The sequence below is a fragment of the Trematomus bernacchii genome, unplaced genomic scaffold (genome assembly GCF_902827165.1).
Source record: "Trematomus bernacchii unplaced genomic scaffold, fTreBer1.1, whole genome shotgun sequence".
Taxonomy (NCBI): Eukaryota; Metazoa; Chordata; class Actinopteri; order Perciformes; family Nototheniidae; genus Trematomus; species Trematomus bernacchii.
In genome coordinates, this window is record NW_022987689.1 from 13,835,534 (window position 1) to 13,855,838 (window position 20,305).

General features: G+C 40.7%; 1 pseudogene; it reads left to right on the forward strand.

The window, feature by feature from the left end:
• LOC117488624 overlaps positions 1-19,129 on the forward strand; it is a 59,220-nt pseudogene extending 40,091 nt beyond the window's left edge.
• Positions 19,130-20,305: the final 1,176 nt, after the last annotated feature.

The window sequence follows — 20,305 nt, forward strand, 5'->3', positions numbered from 1 at the left end:
CAGTGATTAAAAAGCTGCCACACTGGAACTCATGTGAAATAAAAATAAACAGCTGATAGATCTACAGTAGAGGTATCTGATATAGCGGATATTTGTTAAGATCCATATGTCACGGATAGGATCATATTCTGTGCTAAATAAGAGACATGTAATCATTTACAAAACATCACCATGTTTTTATTTAACAAAATAATGTTGTTTAATCCACGTTGGCGTAAGTACAAAACCATCGCTATGTTTTTTCATCAGGAAATGCAGACAGGCACAAAAAAACGATTTTTAATCATCCTCACGATCATTTCATGTATCATATGTTCGCCGAATTGACATGAAAGCACTAATAAATGTAGTTTAACCTGTTAACTCCCGAGCCTGTTTTCCAGGTCTCAGGCTTGAAAATGACATTCCCAGAACAAATGAACATAACTACACTTCTAAAACGGGAAAATTAATAATCTTTTTTCTTAAAGCAATGATAAACCTGTGAGTTGGATGTGGAAGAGTCAGAATCAATATAGATTTTTTTTATTTTAAAGTAAATTCAGATTGAACATAGTAAAAAAATGTAAATGATTTTGTCCGTCCGAAAAAAACACATTACTTATTGTGAAAACCACCCTTGAATGATGGGATGGTAGACTAAAAGCTTTAGGAATCCAAACTATAACATATAATAAGTACCCTGTATCAAGATTGATGCAAAACACCTGGAGTCATTTGGGTGGATTTGACCTATCTCTGGCCCCCCTTGGTCAATTTTGATGATTGACATCTCTTTTTAACCGCTAGAGCCAATGGAATCGAGGGAAAGTTCCACATACATAGGTTACCAAATAAGGAGTGAGAGTGACGCGTAGCCAAAACCGGAGCTGCGACACACTCTGGTGGCTACCATTAGCAGCTAATTTTTATTCTCCGATTTTTGCATAAAAATAGAATTATGGATTATCAATAATTTTTTCAAAGTGACAGACACATTGGATTAACCTATGGATTAACCTTCAGCCGCGTTTTTTCGCGCTTTAATGCCATTGAACACGACCTTTGCTCAGAATAACAGCTAAGGTGAGCATATCTCCGTGTTTTGCTACCTAAAGCTACGTCGTGTGTTGTCTGTATTTGCTTCCCCTGTCACGAGTTCTGATCGCTCAGTGATGATACTTATATTTCTATAATCTGTGGAATCTCAGTATGTTAGCTAAGCTTGTTTGTGCAGATCCAATAAGTATATCGATCGGTATAGCTAGAGTTCTGTGCTAACGGCGTTAAGATTTGTTCGCTCAGGGCTAATTCAGAGGCTCAGCGTTAGTCTTGTGTCTTTTTTTGCTAAAAATGGTTCACATCATCAGTTAGCGGAGTTTCTTCCCGTTACATGGATATGAAACATTCATAGTTTATTCAATAATAAGAAGCCCTCAGACGCTGTTTCCTGCAGAAGATGCGTTTTTCCCCCCGCCGGCGGGCGGATGGGGTTCAACAGGTGAGTGAGTTTACAAATACAAAAATAATCGGTTTGTTTTTATATCACATCCGACGGAAGGAAATGCAGTGCTCACGGCTCTCACTGCCGATTTTTAATCCTAATTTAATCATCATCTTCACCACGATCATTTATGTTTATGTTCGCCGAATTGACATGAAAGCACTGACAAATATGAATATACTATAGTGTTACGCCCAGGCCTAGGGGAACCTAGGCGCAGCACAAAGTTTGCTCTCTCCCCACTTTTCCCACTCTCAAGAACAAGGACGCTGAGACAGAGAATGTCGTTTGGTAAATTTAATTTACCAAATCAGAATCCAAAAATACTTTCACAAAAAAACATACTGAAAGTCTGATTACAAATGTAACAAACAGGAGTAACAAAACCACAAAACGAACTAACCTTTAACACAAAATCTTACCTAATGAATGAGAAAAATAGATATACAGGCTTCTTACCTACTCTAACGTAAAACAGGAGAAAAGGAATAATCCAAAAGAAAAAGGGTTTTGCACTCCTGAGAAAAATAACTTGTGTCTACAAAGACAGGTTTAACAGCTTTTCTTCCACAGTCTCACAGCAGAAGAGAAGGACCGGTATATGGTAAAATGTAAGTACACAGCACAACAGGACAAAGATCTCAACACGCGCAGAGTTGGGAGTAGGAGAAGTTGAGTCAGAGAGAGCTCCGAGGAACTGCACGGCTGCAGCTTAAAATGCTCCCGTCTCCTCAGGTGGACCAATCAGCCTGACGAGGGTAGCTAATCAGCTAACGGGCACCACCTGCTTGCTCACTCACACACACACTCACTCACAGACACAGAAGGAGGGAAAATATACACACAAATGACCTAACAGGGTCGTAACAGTAGTCAACTTCATTAAAACTTTATTAACTTGCCCAAACTCAGTAATTCACTAAAAATAGGTTTATTTTTAATGAAGCCTCGTCATCTCACCATGGGCAAACGGGCTATAATATTATACTATTGTTAATAGTTTACTATATTATTAGTGTTTAATATTACTGCTATAACAATCACACATTGAGTTAATTGTTGTGCAATGTTAAAATCAGACCGTTTCTTTTTTTAAATAGTCAGAATGAAACGGCAGCTCTCAGGTGATCAGCTGTGTGTTTACACACCTAATGGCCCATCAGCCATGGCCCCCACCCCCCTCTGAGGCTGGTGCCCCACGAGGACGAAAACGGGTTGTATCCGCATATTTCTCTTGCGTATAGCCCTTTTTGCCACACGAGGCCGTAACTAAACGATAGAAACGGACCCCGCAAACGATAACGGGTCCAAAGGTGGATAGATCTGGGAACGGAGCGCTCTGTGGGGTCATACGGCTCCGTGTGATCGCCTCTATACGATCATTTTGTGATAATGATGACGCAATAGCCCTGCCTCCCCCCACCTCTGCTGCTCACCCCCGCAAAAGTAACCTGCACACTGAATTCAGATTATTTATCTTTATCTCGATATGGACATAAACGCGAGTGAAGTCTAATCTGACAGGACGGAGACACGCAGCTCCTCCCGCTGTGATGCAGCGGGAGGAGCAAAACACACACTTCAAGTCAGATCATCATCCTTAGCTATTTTAATTAGCCTACCTCTCAAACTACCTAAACTAGTTATAAATATGTTTATTTTTTACTGTCGGCCGGGTCACTCATTACTGGATCAGCTGCTGCATGAGACAGACACTGACACTGTCAGAAGAGAGGAAAAAGAGAGGACAGGCTCCGTGTATTTTATTATTATATATAGTCGTTATTCATTTGTTTTAAAGCTTAATAAATAACAAAGAAGACCTTTGACCGGCACTTTTATAATTTTGTCTGGAAGATTTAAACTTTAACACACGTTGACCGGCGAAAAACTCTGCCCGGTTCCCTCGGCCCCCACCGCGGAGAATAAACAGAAGGGCAGCCATGACAACCATGCTTCTTCGCTGCTTTTTGTGGAGGAAGTTACAGCGCCACGTACAGGCTCGGCATATGTACTGCAGATTTTTCCAGCGGTTGGAGCTAAACGGAGCTGTCTCGTGTGAACAGACACTATCCGGTGTATATTGCGTGTGGACGGAGGCTTTTTTGCGATTGCGATTGCAATAATCCTATGCGTTTTGCCGTATGCGTTCCCGTGGGGCAAGCACCTGAGTGACAAGCTTACAGTTAGCTGTCTTTGTGTATTGCAACCAGGGAGAGCAGTGATGGACGCTGCCACAATGAAACTCATATGAAATAAACAGCTGATTCCTCACACACACAGTAGCCTGTTGTTTCTATGCATAAATCAGTGAGAAACATGCCTCTGGTTGATTATTATATAACTTATTTTCTCCATAAAAGCTGGTGGGTTGAAAGCAATAGAGAGGCGAAGTCCCTCCCTTTCCGGGGGAGCTCCATGGGACCTTATTTCGGAAAGATTATGCATTGAAGTCAATGGGGAGAGAAAGATTATCTTTCGATCCCGTTTGAATTGTGCCACGAATTACACATGATGTTTGTCAATTTAAAAGATCATTTTGCAAGTAAACTAAAAAAAAATGTGTCGTAAAACTGTGAAGTAACACTTTTTTTTGTGTGAAACCGCTCAATGAACTACATCTCCTGTCTCGCACCACACACCAAGACGGCCGTCACGTTAGCACATTCCACTTCTTTCTTTCAGAATGAGGTGAAAAGTATTTAACGAGGTGAAAATCACTACAAGTCTGGGCATGTTGAGAGCTGTACATACACAAAAGGGGAGTTAGTCGATTCCGTAAGAGCCAGCCGGGATTCTGGGATTTGTAGTCTTTCTAGTTGCATATTTTCCACTATTCATTAACCCTGAAACCCCCCTCTGTTAACAAGAGATACTGTAGTAGCCTATGTTACGGACTCTTTGTTTAACCTGTTAAGCACCAAGGCTGTTTTTCATGTTTCAGGCTCGAAAATGACATGCCCAAAACAAATGACTACAACTTAACTTCTAAAAGGGTTATATGAATAATTTATTTTATCAAAGCAAGGTTACATCTGTGAGTTGGATGTGGAAGTGTCACAATCAATATAGATCTTTTTTATTTTAAAGAAAATTCAGATTTTACATAGTAAAAAACTGTAGATTATAGTGTCCGTCCAAATATTCTTTTTTACAGATAGTGAAAACTACCCTTGGATGATGGGTTAGTAGACTAAAAGCTTTAGGAATCCAAAGTACAACATATAATAAGTACCCTGTATCAAGATTGATGCAAAACAAGTGACATTTGACCTTTTTAGAGAGGTTTAGCCAAAACCACCCCACCTCTGAGGTGATTTGGGTGAAAATGTTTTTTTTTCCATATCTCTGGCCCCCCTTGGTTGATTTTGATGGTTGACACCTCTTTCTGACCGTTAGAGCCAATAGAATCGAAGGGGGAGGCCCCCACACATACACGTTGTGAAGAGAAAATGTGGGGGCTGCGCGCATGTAATTTTGCAGCAGAGTGGACCTATCTCTAGCTCTGACATTTGGAAACGAAAAAGCAGTTTTATTGCTTATGGATTATCAGAAATCATTTCAAAGAGGACACAGACACATTGGATTAACCTATGGATTAACTGCAGCATCGTTTTTTTATCGTTTTAATGCCATTGAAGACCAGTTTTGACCAAGGTAAGCCATGTTAGCGTTTCTAGCTACCGAGCTCCACATGTTATGATGTACGCTTTCGTTTATAGCTTCGCAAATGTTTATCACTGAGTGTTGAGGTGGGCACCCCCAGATTCTGTGTCTCCAGCTGATGCAAAACGAGGGGTTGGCTGTGCATCTAGGATAAGTAATAAGGGAGTTATGAGTGAGTTTAGGTGCAGAGATGGGTTACATTTTTTCACTCGTGGATAATTCAGAGGCTTTTATCAGAGTGTTAGCATTGTGGGATTTTTTTGGAGAAAAAAAATTAAAAAGATCAGTTAGCTGAGTTTCTTCCCGTTACATGGATATAAAACATTCATAGTTTATTAAATATTAAGATTCCTTAGACGTTGTTTCTTGCAAATGACGCATTTATCCGCCCGGTACCGGGGGGGGCGGGGCGTAACAGGTTAAAACGAATTGCCCATCGGAATGTGTGGAGAAAGTCTCCCAAGGTGGATGGGAAACATCTGACTATTGTCACATTCCGATCGGAATTACATGCAGGGCAGCATTGCCGGTCTGAAAGGGTCTCTGGAAATATCAAACATTTATGCCCTTGCCACACGAGGACGAAAACGATAATGGACCGCAATCGTTATCAAAAAAGTATTCCGTCCACACGCAACAGGCACCAGAAACGTGTCCGTTCACACGAGACCGCTCGAAAGCGCTGGAGACGCTGTAGTACATATGCCAGGCCTGTAAGTGGCGCTGTATCCTGCCACAAAAGCAGCGAAGAAGACTTCCCGCGCATGGTTGCCATGGTTGCCCTTCTGTTTATTCTCCGCTGTGGACGCTCTGGCTCTTTTTCTCCCTCCCCGAGGCAAGCGTTTGCTCCTGCTGTAAATCTCTCCAGTAGTCCACCAGCAGATGAAAAACACCCACCTCTCCGCCTCTTCCAAGGGACGAGGGGACCGTGTGGCAGAGTTTCAGTTAGATTTTTCTTCGCCGGTCAACATGTCCGTTAAAGTTTAAATCTTCCGGACAAAATTTGAAAAGTGCCGGTCAAAGGTCTTCTTTGTTATTTATTGAGCTTTAAAACAAATGAATAACGACTCTATATAATAATATAATAATAAAAAACGGAGCCTCTCTTTTCCTCCCCCTCTTCTGAGAGCCCAGCAGCTGATCTCTGAGCAGGAGAGGTGCGGAGAGGCGGGGCTATTGCGTCATCGTTATCAGGACATGATCGTATAGGCGTAAACACAGAGCCGTTTGCCCCCCCAGAGCGTTTCGTTTGCAGATCTACCCACCTAGGGACCCGTTATCGTTATCGTTTTCTGCGTTTCCGTGTCGGCCTCGTGTGGCCGAGCCGTCTATCTGATAGAGAACTGTACCAGATACGACCGTTTTCGTCCTCGTGTGGCAAGGGTCTTAATTAAAGTTTTAAAAACAGTGACAGGTTAAAATCAGAGGTGGAAGAAGTATTCAGATTATTTACCTAGGTAAAAAGATGTGTTTGAAGCAAATGTCCTGCATTCAAAATTGTCAATAGCCCAAGTGAAAAGTATTATCATCTGAAAGTAAAATTAATCATTATGTTATTAGTATTAAATACATATAATTTGTACAACTTATATTTAGAAATACTCCGTTGTAATTATTGATGCATAAATGTGTTCATCCATTCAATGTGGCATCTGCTATAATGGGGTTAATGTTAATGTGCTATAATGATATTACTTAATAATACAACACATTACTGTATAATACGTGATAATGTATGAGTTGATTTACTTCGATCTACTGTACTGTGTACACCACAACAATATTACAAAAAATATACTGCACATTAAAGCAAACTATTGTAAAGGTAAAAGTATGAGCATAACAAATAAATAAGTGTAAACATTTACATTATTATTATGATTATTTAATATATAAAGACTGTATATTATTGAACTACAATTAAGATAATAAGATTAGATATACTTTATTTGATCTAAAATATTGATGTTTTTTCGTTATAGCCTGTGAAAACCATAACAAATAAGTGATTAAATGCTCTTCAGCAAACACAACTGCAGAGCTGCAAACATTGCAAACAAACTGAAGACCTAAGTTCTCCCAGTTGTCTTTGTGTATTTGTGAATGAAGCGCCATCTCATGGTTAAATCCTGTAATTGAACAAATGGGGAAATTTGGCAACGCCCTCTAGCAATTTGGCAACGCCCCCAGCCACTGGGATCCGCTGGGTTTTTGGTTGGAATCCGCTGGGTGGAGTCCTATCTGGAGTGCTACATCTGAACAACCACTGCTGAGACCTTCATTAAACATAGAGGTCAGTAAGTTTAAAACATCATTAGATAATAGTTGATTAAACTCAGTGGGCAGGCCATCAGGACCGGGGCTTTTACCAACATTAAGCTCTTTACCGCCTGGATCACCTCATCTTTTCTAATTTCACCGAGAAGGAAATCAAAGTCTTGGATGTTGTACGGAGGGATTGTTACCAACAGAGTTTTCACACAGTCCGTTTCAATGTCTATTTTTTTATATGCTTCAGAACATAAATCTCTTATCACTTCTCGTTTCTGTTTTTCATTATACACATTTCATTTTATACATTTGATGAATTTACTTTGAATTTCTAGCTCTGTTGGAAATTATCATGCTGTTTTTGCAGGATGGGTTGAAATAATGTATACATAAAATCAAGTCATGATCTAATTAAAAGTGTAAACAGAGCTTAAACAAAGATCTCCCATGTACAAAAGGATTTATTGTTAGACTGTATTGTTCTGGGGGCGCCTCAATATACTCACCATGGGTGCACAAACAGGAACCGACCCGACGGCAAACAGATGTAAAAGTTCCCGTCGCTCTTTAACTACAGCGTGCAGTGAGATAACCTACGGCTGAGGAGGCTTACCAAATAAATAGCTTCTCCAAACATAAAAAAGAGACAAAACACACAGTAGCAAACAATGCGGAAAGGGATTTGGAATTAAAATAGAAAGAAACCCATCTGGTTTGAACAGACTCACTAGAAGTACAAAATAAAAAGTGTGGGAAAACAAAGGGCGACAGTAAAAGAGCCAAAACTAAGGAGTGGAATAAACAAGCAGAACAGGGAACAAAAGGCAAAACAGCAGCTGTGAGAAAAACATACACAGAACATTAATTATACCCTTTCGGCGCCAACACTGCATGATCGTTGAAGTGATTTTCCATTCAGAAATGGCTGAAAATGCTGTTTCAGCCTCTCAAACATGGCTATTTCCTGCGGTATTCTGTAATATGTAATCGATTAACTGCGGTTTGGCTTTGGAATGGGAATGGTGAGTAACACTATGGCTGAAACGATCAATTGCATTATCGAATATTGAACTGGTTATTTTCTAGATTTATGTTTTGGCATTAAAAATGTCAGAAAATAAGGAAAAATATCCAATGCCAAGGTGATGTCTTTAAATGTCTTGTTTTGTCAGCCCAAAACCCAAAGATATTGATATACATACAACAGAGTAACGCAGGAAATAGCCATGTTTGAGAGGCTGAACAGCATTTTCTGCCATTTTTGAATGAAAAATCACATTAACCATCGTTCAGTTGAAAATAAATTATTTGCCGTCATTACTCTTTCTGTATGATTGACTTGTGAATAAGTGAACACATTCTTGCAGCTTGTACATCACTTAGAAACAGCTCCCCAGAGCAGGTGTCTGAATCCCTTTAGGAGACTTTGGTGTTCTCTACCACTCCTTAATCACATTTTCCAGCAAGGAAAAACAATTAATATCCACACACATTTGAAAATGCTCCTCTCAACATGAATCCTTAATTTGGTTTTGTCAAAGCAATGAAAGTTCTACAATAACATCAGTCGAACCATGATGCTCCCCTCTGTTTTATTGTATTTTAATTGCATCCAGAGTTGAGTGTTTCACATCATGAGTAATTATGATTGTGAGTCAGAGCACTGTTTTTCGAAAAATAACTATTTTCTTTCACTTAACTGTTCAGCCAGTGAATAATGTCTTATTTAATTCCTTTTTCTGTCAAATTTCTAAAATATGACTTCCCTGCTGCTTGCTTTAGTTTTTCCGGCAGGACCCATTTGTCATTCCGGGATAATTTGAAGAATGTTTATAGACATCTATTAACTAAGGATTGATTGATGACGTCTCAGCCCCCCTACCATCCTCAAAATGAAAGAAAAGGTCAAGGAAACACAGTTTTGCTACAAATAAGACTTGTAAAAACATTTCCCCTTGTTCCTAATTGACTTTGATGTACCCCTTAATTAATGGTAAGTATACAATATCAACCAATATTTCTTGTATTGCTTATAGACACCCATAATTGAGGATTGTGTCATAAATGAAGTTACTTATTGTGGAATGGTTTCTTAGGGCTGCCTAATATTTATTGTATTTTGTGTCAAATTCCACTCTGTCTTTAATTTCTTATGTCAAGTTGTTTTCTTATAATAAAATGGTAGCAGTTAGAAGATAGAACTGTAAGGCCCTAACAGCACTTGATACAGGAAATATAGCCTTTTTGGTTAAGTATTGAAACAGTTCATAATCATTTTAAACATGATACAACATTTTCCTGATTTGGGATCAATAAAGTATATGTTATCTTATCTTAAATTGAACTGAAATGCCTTATTTCGCTTAACTGAACCAAAGTGCTTTTGTTGCTTAAAGTGCACCTATCATGCTATATTTGAATAATATATTGTAGGGCCATACCTATATAAGGTATATTTATACGTTTTCTTTTTCAAAATACCAAACAGATCATGCATTTTAGCCATGCCTCATTTCGCTCTATTTTGCTCTCCTCCACCCTGTCTTTGCATGCGCTGCAGCTGACCACGCCCCCCTGCAAAGGAGGGGGCCGAGTTACGAGCGTCGTGTTACCATGCTGTTGCCATGCCACGGCAACCTCTCATTCCCCTGATAGGTCAGCTTCTCCGTCCTGACGTCAGTAAAGTGTTCAAATCTGGATCAGTTTTTATCAGATCCGTTGCAGCCCCGTTTTTAGAGATTTGGGTATGGAGGAAAAGAGAGAGGGTTGTGTTTTCTGACACTTGGTGAGTTCCCTGGAACACCGGGGACACATATTCATGTATAAAAGACGTATAAAAGTGCATTTTGCATGATAGGTCCCCTTTAAGCAGAAACATAATTGGGATTCAGGATGTTGACTTTTGTCAAAGTCTTGCACTCTGTAAGCTTACATATAACTTCCCACCTGCTATAAGATAATGTTAATGATTCTCAAATTAACTAGTAAATGGATCTTAAAGGGGACCTATAATGCAAAATCCACTTTTTCATGTCTTTTATACATAAACATGTGTCCCCTCTGTGTAAAGAGATTCTGAAAGTTTCAGGCAAAAAGATTCGCTCAGTTTTTGTCCTGATCCATTTATATAAAAACCTGTCTGAAAATGAGCTGATCAGATTTTTGATCACTTTATGATGTCATAACGATTTTTTGGCTTGTGTAACCATTAGCCGATAACCAACCAAGGTAACACCCGCCAACCTTATCACCTGAATCTCCACCATTGTGTTCTTTTTAACCAAATATCTCGCAGAGGGGCGTTGGGAGTGGCTCCTTATTGTCATCTAAAGTAAAAGACAGAGAATCAGCACTTTTTAAACAGGCCTGAAACAGAGGGGTTTATGGGATGCTGCAATGATCTGTTTGGTATTTCGAGCCAAACACTTCAGAGACATGTTTTGTATATATCTGAGACCTATAATATATTGATGAAAAACAGTATAATAGGGGACGTTTAAGTTCTAAACTCATGTATTTATTGTCTTTTGTGGAACATTGCATTGAAGAAGAGATCATAATGATGTATAGCAAGTATGTAAGCAGAATTTGAGTTCTGTTTTTCCTCTTTACTGTTCTGCATGTTTTTCCGGTCCATTCAATATGATTAATTTTGCTGATTGAGTTCATGCTCAATAACTTTCTGTGTCTCTAAAGCACCTGTAGAAAATCTCTATTGAGGAAACTCGGCATATTGAATGAATTATTTGAGGGTTAGAGAAGCATGGAGGTGGTTGCAGGGTGATCCAATACATTCATTTGCTTTGTAACCCTGAGTGGTTGATTATATGATGTAAGAGTGACTAATAGAACAACTAAAAGAGAAGGGGCTTGAAAAGGACAGAAGTGAACATAATTTCTTTGCACTGAAGCTGGATTTTTAAGTCTTCAAGTTCGAGTAATGTGTCTGTGTTGTCGCTCGGCCTAATGTACCAAAAAACATACTGAAGGCCTTCCCAGATTGAAAATATGTTTTTCGTGTTTATCCCAGCTGGCTTTGGCAAGAGTTTGGTTTTGCAGATGGTTCATCTAATCACCTGCCGAGTATTTTTTCAAAGTGCCTTCCCTTTTAGAAACTGTTTCCAATTATGCGTTTAGAGATGGTTATGTGTAAACAAACCATCTGGCGCATCAGGTTACTGAAATGCATCTTTATTGTTTCTCTTACAATTAAAGTAATTGGTGCAGAAGAAATTAAAAGACTGATTGAAGAGAACGATTGCAAAAGCTTTGCAGATTAGTGAACAAGTGAGAGAAAGAGAGAGATTAAAGAAGACATATTACAGTATATAGTCTGCGTCTCCCCTTGTCCTGTGCCAGTTCGTCTTGTCTAACCAAATCTGCCAGCCATCCCTTGACCTTGTTAAGTATATTTTGATAGACTCCTTGTGTTACATTTTTGATTGTCCAAATGTTTTCTTTAGCGTTTTGATCTTATAGTTTCTCAGTTTTGATCCTCCAAGTGAGCGTTTTGTGTTTTTGCCTTTCATTAAATACTTTGTTAATCCTGACCTGGTTCTGGTGTTGTGCGTTTGTGTCATTCATAACACCCAGCGTTGTGTGGCACCCCTGGGATGTGTGACCACAATAATGTGATACGTTTTATTATTGAGAGCTATAATATGCATTTATTTTCGTACATTTGTTTATTTTATTTCACTAACGGGGTCGATAGATGCAGTGAGTAGTGAGGCGGAACGTTTGTGTTCGATTCAATGGTTCTGGGGTACCAATTAAAGTGACGGATGTTTCCGGTGTTTCCTCAGAAGTGATCTGGAAGGAAACTGAACACAACGGGTGTTTCTCAATCATGAGTACGTGTACATGTCTTCCGAGTCACTTGCTTCAGAAGCGAGGCAAGAATACTTCCTGGCATTCGGAAAACGAAGAGTGGAACAGGCTACCAAGTGTGCAGGTGTGCGTCATATGAGAGGCCTTACATTTTCCGCCACAGATTTGGGGAAATTGGTCCGTGCGCAAAGCATTGTGGGGATTTTAAGACCGCAGAGTCTACACATATGCAGCCTCGAAATTTCTCCAAACGAAGTAAGCCGGGCTCGGTAGAATTCCAAGTATGCTGGACATTGGAACAGTCTTTCGGCAACACTCGATGACGTAGTATGCTTGAAATAGTGGCTCTGCAGCAGCTTTACTCGAGATTGAGAAACACCCAACGTGTCCTCATTACTTCTGTTTCACCTGCACAATACAGGTTGGTAAACTGTGCATGAATCACAATGAATCCCCCATAAGGTTTGCGTAGATAATATGTGACGGCCCGCTAACCGTTAAAGAGTTTGTAGCGTTGTTTACATGTGTAAAGCCGTTAAATAGTGTGTGTGTATTAGCCTAGCTTCTCCGGTACGGCGCCATTTTGGGGACAACGTAGTCTGACGCAGTAAGGATATAAGTTTGTCAGTATGTCTGAAGGCTCCCGCACACTGAGTAATTACATATATGTATAGTGATTGTGAGTTGGTAATAAATATGTACTTTGTAAGGGTTATAAGTTAGTTACTGTTGGTAAAACAGTAAGGTTGTTTGTTACACTTAAGTTTCTGTAATGCATTTTAGTGAGCTGCCATTAATGGCAGAAGGTTAATAGTCAACATGACAGTTAAAGGGGTCATGAAATACTACTTTTAAGTGAAAGTAAAAAGGAAGAGTAGTATTTAATACAGGTTAATACAGTATATAAATGTATTTAAGGTACAACAGATTTTATTTTATATTATATATATTTTATTGATTGTGAAATTCAATTTGAAATATGTGTTTATCACATAAAAGAGTAACATATAGGGTGAATGTATGTGAATGGTTTATTGAGGAATGTAACTGGAAACTGAAATGCATAAGATAATTAATATGTTTATATGATTTTGTGTAATAAAACAACCTCAGAAGTGATCTGGAAGGAAACTGAACACAACGTGTCCTCTTTACTTCTGTTTCACCTGCACAATACAGGTATTATTACTGGTACTGTGGTCCTCATATCGGGGACCCATAACAGTTGCATAAGCACAATTTTTAAAACAGATGAGCTACCGTCAGTAAGTATTTCTAATTTCAACAAAGTATTTTTAATTAAAAAAACAAATCCATAAAGAAATGGCGTTGCGGATGAAAAAATACAGCGGGAGCTGTTGGCCGCACACGGCTTCACGAGGACTTTCCAGCAGTGTAGAGAAAAAAAATGATGAGTGATTATAGAGCCGTCAAGGACCACAACGACCGGAGTGGTTCCAGTAGGAAAACATGGAAGTGAACAGCCGATCGCCCCGCCTACACTGCGTCGTTTCTATAATTACTACTAATAATAATAATAATACATGAGACTTGTATAGCGCTTTTCAGGAAACTCAAAGACGCTTACTACCCTCGTTACTAACTGTAGTGGAAACGCAACTTAAAGTGAGCCGAACCGAGCAAAGGTGAACCGAGCCGAGCTGAGCCGCACTAAAACCTGTAGTGGAAAAGCGCCATAAACTGCCAGTCCCTCGAGTTTACAGCTAATTAGCCAAAAGACAAAAACAAATATAGTTAACTAAGGTAGGCTACTAGCTAATGGATAAGTTAGCTCAAGGTTTAGCTAAGGCAATTTATCATGGGCAGGGGAGACGCTACAGGTGAGTACAGTAAAATGTGTATCTAATAACGTCATCACAATCGGAACATTGATATGCAAATAGGCGTTAAATAGGCCTAATTAAAATGCGCACATTTGCATGCATTTACCAAGGCATTGCAGGTGAAAAGGATACAAAAATAACCTCTCACCTCACAACTTCCCCAGATAGTTACTTACGTCAAGTCAGTATTTTCCCCTGAAATGTTATGTTTAAATGCAGATTAGCTTTAAATCTATAGATGAATTCAGACAGGGTTGTCACAGTCTGCTCCCTCACTCACCTATTTTCTGCATTAGTATTTCTCAGTCACCTGACCCCTAGATTCCACCGGGTCCGTCTGCGGCGCGTTACGGGCGCGTTACGGGCGCGTTACGGGCACGTTACGGGCGCGTTACGGCTGCGCCGCGGTGCTCACGGCGATCGCGGCGATCGCAGCAATCGCGGCAATCGCGGCAATCGCGGCCACTCTAGTCAATGGGTGCTATTCCACCACACGCGGCGCGTTACGGCTCAGAAGTGTCCCAGAAGCGGCCCAGAAGCGGCCCAGAAGCGGCTCGGCGCAGGGCTCCTCTAAAATTAGGATCGAATCCTATTTTTGTCGCGGCGCAGCCGTAACGTAAGGTCGGGCAGGCTGGAAGTGGAACGTTCAGAGCATATATAGCATATATAGCATATATATAGGCCTATATATATATACACACACACAAACTAATTTTGCAGGCCCTATCCCTCCGTAGTCTTTCAAGTAGGAGGAGAAATGCCAGCGTTCTCCTCCGGTTTACAGGCACTGTGTAAATTATATATATAGAATAATTATGATGATGAATGCATTTTTTTACCACTAAAATACAGCAACACATCTTTGATTCATGTTGTTTATAACTGGAATATACTTTGTCTGTACAAAGTAGCCTGTCCAGGAAATATGCCCAAATCAACAAAAACTGCGAGCCGGCAGGCAAGACGCTCCGCTTCTGAAATGCTTCTGAAATGCTTCTGAAACACGCCTGGTAGGGTATGACACCGGAGGAGGCCGGACCAAAACCGCGGCGCAGACGGAACGCGGCACAGATGGACCCGGTGGAATCTAGGGGTTAGTCACCTGGTAGTCACACCCTGTTTCTCTCTCACACTCTAGCTCCACTAGGCCCCCTTCACTCTCACCTCAGTGCCAGATCGTACTTCGCAACATGCAAGTCTTTCCCGTATTACCTCCCAGATTGCTCTCCCGGTTTCGACCTTGCCTGTCCCTGACCAGCCTGCTTCGCCCGTTTCCCGATCCTGCCTGTCCCTGGATTATTCTGCCTCGCCTGTTTCCTGACCCTGCCTGTACCTGTGTCTCCCATCTTGCCTATTCCTGGAACCCTCACCTGTCCCCGACCAGCCCTATGCCTGCTGTCTGCCGGTTTGTCTTGTACCAGAACTGTTCAGTTGAAACAACTTATAATAAAGCTGCACCGACTTTCCCTGGTCTCCCGTATGTTGCACTTTGGTTCTAAGCTCGTTCATGACAAGGGTAGTAAAACAACCACCATTTATATGTGTCTTTTGGAAGTTTTCTTTCCATAAGAATAAAAGGAAACATTTAAAACTAAATGTTTAATTTCAGAGTTCAAGACCTTGTTTGTAATAATTGCAGTAAAGTTGCAGTATTTTTGCATGTTCTTAACAAATATTTTTGCAAAGTTCTTTCAACATTTTTGACGTGTTTTGTCCAATAAAATTAACTAAATGAGAAGGAGATGAGAGCAGAATGCACTAAGTGTAATTTGTGCAACTAAACTTTTTGTTGATTTTGAAGTGTTATTTATTTCAATACCACAAAAATAATTCAAAGGACTTATTGTTGTGCTAAAATAAACAAATTATTATAGCAATTTTAACTAGTAGCATAGAAAACATCCACATTGTTTCCTTTGTTGCTTCGCTTCTGATAACATGGCCGCTAAGTTCCTTTCAAGTTTTATTTCTTCAGTAATACATTTTATAATACAGACGTTGTAGCTATTTAGTTTTATATGTGTTGTATAGTGGGTAACCTTGGTTCTCTTATTATGATAACGCAACAACTTTCCCATTTTATCATAATGATTGAGCAATTAGTATTATTAATGGAAGAAATTCTCTTTCAGATTCAAACAGGAGAATTGTCATCTTGGGGAAAATTGGAGTTGGGACAAGCAGCGTGGCTAACATCATATAAGGAGAAGAACTCTTCAAAGCAATCACTTCTCCCAAATCTGGAACAAGTAAATGCCAAGCAGAAACAAAAACCATCAGTGGAAGACGCATCACTCTGATCGACACTCTGGTTGTTGGTTTTTTCAACATAAATACATCAGAGGAGGAGCTGAAGCCTGAAATAAGTGGGATAGTGGTGGTCTAATGGATAGTGAGGTGGGCCCTACACACGGCGGCGTGCGTTGTGTTGTAGCAAACACTGTTGGATGCTTTAGTTGACGCTTCAACGCTTCTGCCCATTCACTTTGAATGGGGTGACGTCACGATTCGCCGAACTGCATTGTGGGAGCAAAGCGTAGCTTTTCTCGCGGTGCTCGCTGCAAAAGTAGAGCAATGTTCTACTTTTGAAGCTGAGGCGGAGGCGTCAGCCAATCAAATCCCGCGTATGGAAATCTGCCAGTACAAGCGCTAGCCAATCAAACCGCGTGTATGCTGGGAGAGCCAGACCGCAGTTCATTTCCTCATATGCCAAAAAATGGAGGAGAAAATAATCGTAGCGGTAGGGAATCACCCGGTGCTTTATGATCAGTCCCTGTTCACCTACCGGGATACAAACCGGAGGAGCCAGGCATGGAGGGAGGTGGCAGAGACAGTGGGTGAAACTGGTAGTTTTTCGCCTGTTTGGGGAGTTTATATCCAGTGTACTTCGTTTGAATGGACAGCTAGCAGGCATAGACAGTATTTAGCCAGCATGGAATTAGTGATGGGAATTCCGGCTCTTCTTGGTGAGCCGGATCATTTGGCTCGGCTCACCAAGAAGAGCCGGCTCTTTCGGCTCCCAAACGGCTCTTCAGTTTACCACATATTATACCTTTTATAATTCAATCAAATGTAGCCTTGTTTTGACTAATGATTTATATGTGTACACATATCACTTAAATTATTCAATACATCCTTTGTACGGAAGTATTCAAAAGTAAAAATGACATGTTTAATATCAATTATTTGCTGTGGCCAATTGTTTTCATTGCATTTACAGACCCTTGTATCTCTCTGATACCACCCAATGAATGCACAGACTTGCTTGTCGAACCACGCTACACAAAGCAGATAGCAACACCTATAACAAAACCCGAGGTGACAGGGCTTTCAGTGTTGCAGCTCCTAGACTGTGGAACAGCCTCCCAGTACATATCCGGACTGCTGAGTCTATTGAACTTTTTAAATCTCAGCTAAAAACTCACCTCTTTGCACTGGCTTTTAATACTAGTTGAACATTACATTTTTACATTTGTATGTGTTTTTTAAAAAATATTTTTCTAGTTATTGTGCTTTTTATCATGTTTTTAATTATTGTTTTATTATTGTACTCCCATTGTGTTATTTAATATGTATTGCCTGTACAGCACTTTGGTCAACTGAAGGTTGTTTTAAATGTGCTATATAAATAAATAAAGATTGAGATTGAGATAAAAACTTAAGCATAGACATTTTAAAAAATGGGCTACTCTATCGACATTTTAAAATTATATTTAAAGAAAAGGCCCTGACTAAACAGCAGGGCTCTATTTCAGTATTAACTATAGAAAAAAAGACAGCAACAGCTGACATCAAATCTTTGCCGAGCCCAAGGATAATCATAAATAAATAACATAGTGAAAATAAATATATTGCAATGCTCAGTACAGCAGCATCCAACCGTCTCTAATCATAAAAAAACATAATAAAAATAAATGTATTGCAATGCTCAAAACAGCAGCATCCAACAGTCTCTAATCCTTGGATATTACATGTCACTGCATGCATGCACGGAGCAGCTGTAGCGCGGAGATCATCATATCATTCTGTCTTGTATTACTTAACAACAACAAAATAACAAAAAAAAACGGCTCGTTCGCGGGCGCGAGCCGGCTCCCGTCGTTCACTTAAAAGAGCCGGCTCTTTGAGCCGGCTCGTTCGCGACCGACACATCACTACATGGAATGTTGCGTAAAATAGCACCATAGACATTAATGTCATAAATGTTCATCATATAAAGTGTGACATGTAAAACCTTTTATGCAATTGACAGCAGAGATTCATGTGATTGGTTGTTGGTCGCGTTGCTCCCGTAAACTCCCCAAGCTCAAGACACGCCCACCGCCAAGCGGCAACACACGCCGCCGTGTGTAGGCGGCGCTAGTGTGCCCTTGAGTAAGGCACTTAGTCCTTAGTAAGGCACTTAGTTACTCCAGGGAGAATGTTCCCGTAATTGGTAATTGTAAGTCGCTTTGGATAAAAGCGTCAGCTAAATGAAATGTAATGTAAAAATAATAAGGTGTATCACAGAGTGCGCTCCTGGGCCCCATGCGTTTCTCATTGTGCTTGAAGTGAGGGAATTCACAGAGGAAGAACAGGCTGTCTTGACAAAAATAAGCGAATACTTTTCTGAAGAATATGCTACAGTTCTCTTCACTCATGGTGACCAGCTCAAAGAAGGACAGACAGCTGAGGAGTATTGCACCAGTGGAGCAACCAGTTCCAGGTGAAGGAGCTACTGAAGACAATAGATGAGATGGTAGAGTCAAACGAGGAACGTTGCTACACCAATGAGATGCTAAAAGCAATGGAGGAACAAATACAACAAGAGGAGGAGCTCATTAGACAGTCCTCAGGAAACATGTCACAAGAAGACGTCAGAGAGCTAGTCAACGACAGAGTATTTAAAAGGCTTAATATCAAACTGGCAGGCATTGCAACAGGTGTATTGCTAGGAGCTCTTTTTGGCCCAGTAACAATGGTCGGAGAAGTTCTCATGTTGAAGAAAAGGTTGTCAGAGCCAGGACAACTTCAAACTTTAGTAGCAGCAGCATGAGTAGCAGGAGTAGCATCAGCAGTAGGAGCAGCAGGGGGGGGTAGCATCAGCAGCAGGAGTAACAGCAGCAGGAGGAGCAGCAGCAGGAGTAGCAGCAGTAGGAGTAACAGCAGCAGCAGTAGCAGCAGTAGCAGCAGCAGCAGTAGTAGCAGCAGTAGGAGCAGCAGGAGTCGGAGTAGCAGCAGCAGCAGCAGCAGAAGGAGTAGCATCAGTATTAGGAGTAGCAGCAGTAGGAGTAGCATCAGTAGGAGCAGCAGTAGGAGCAGCAGCAGTAGGAGCAGCAGGAGTAGCAGCAGTAGGAGCAGCAGGAGGAGTAGCAGCAGGAGCAGCAGCAGTAGGAGCAGCAGTAGGAGTATCAGCAGTAGGAGCAGCAAGAGTAGGAGTAGCAGAATAAGGAGTAGCATCAGTATTAGGAGTAGCATCAGTATTAGGAGTAGCATCAGTATTAGGAGTAGCAGCAGTAGCAGCAGCAGCAGCAGCAGTAGTAGCAGCAGTAGGAGTAGGAGTAGCATCAACAACAGTAGCAGCAGTCGGAGTAGAAACAGTACTTGGTGTTGCGGGAGCAACAGAGGTGTTGAAGGGTATCAAGCAGCACAGAGCAACAGAGGCGGCCTCCAGCTGGAAGAAATAATTGCTCCAGGTCCTGTTCATTGCAGGTCTGCTTGCTATCTTCATTCTGTTCGTATTGATGGGGTGAAACAGCACAGTAGCAGCTGCAGGTGGAGGCAACCCGGTATCACGGCAAGACGTGAACATGTGACGATCTACCATGCTGGGAGACGTGAATATGTCACGGTTTCGTCCCTTCAAACGTGACAGTTACACGGTATTGTTAACATGGCCCAACCAGTGGAGAACTAACTATTGGTCGGTTTTTATTGTCAAAATTAGATGTTTTTAATTTATTTTTTAGTCATCACACTTGATTTCGCCGATTTTCTTGTTGCCCTAGCTGGTCGACACCTCTTTTAGCAGAAACAAAGGCTACATTAATGTATTAAATCGATGTTAATCCATGTGTGTGGAGGCGAGGATGTGGAATTAACGGACGTGACGTTGTGCGATTGCGTTGCCAGGCAACCCAATTTACAAACTCTTCAACTACAACCCTAATTATATTTTAAAACATTTTAGAAGGCCTCACGAAATACTTTAATGTAAATTCAAATGTAAATG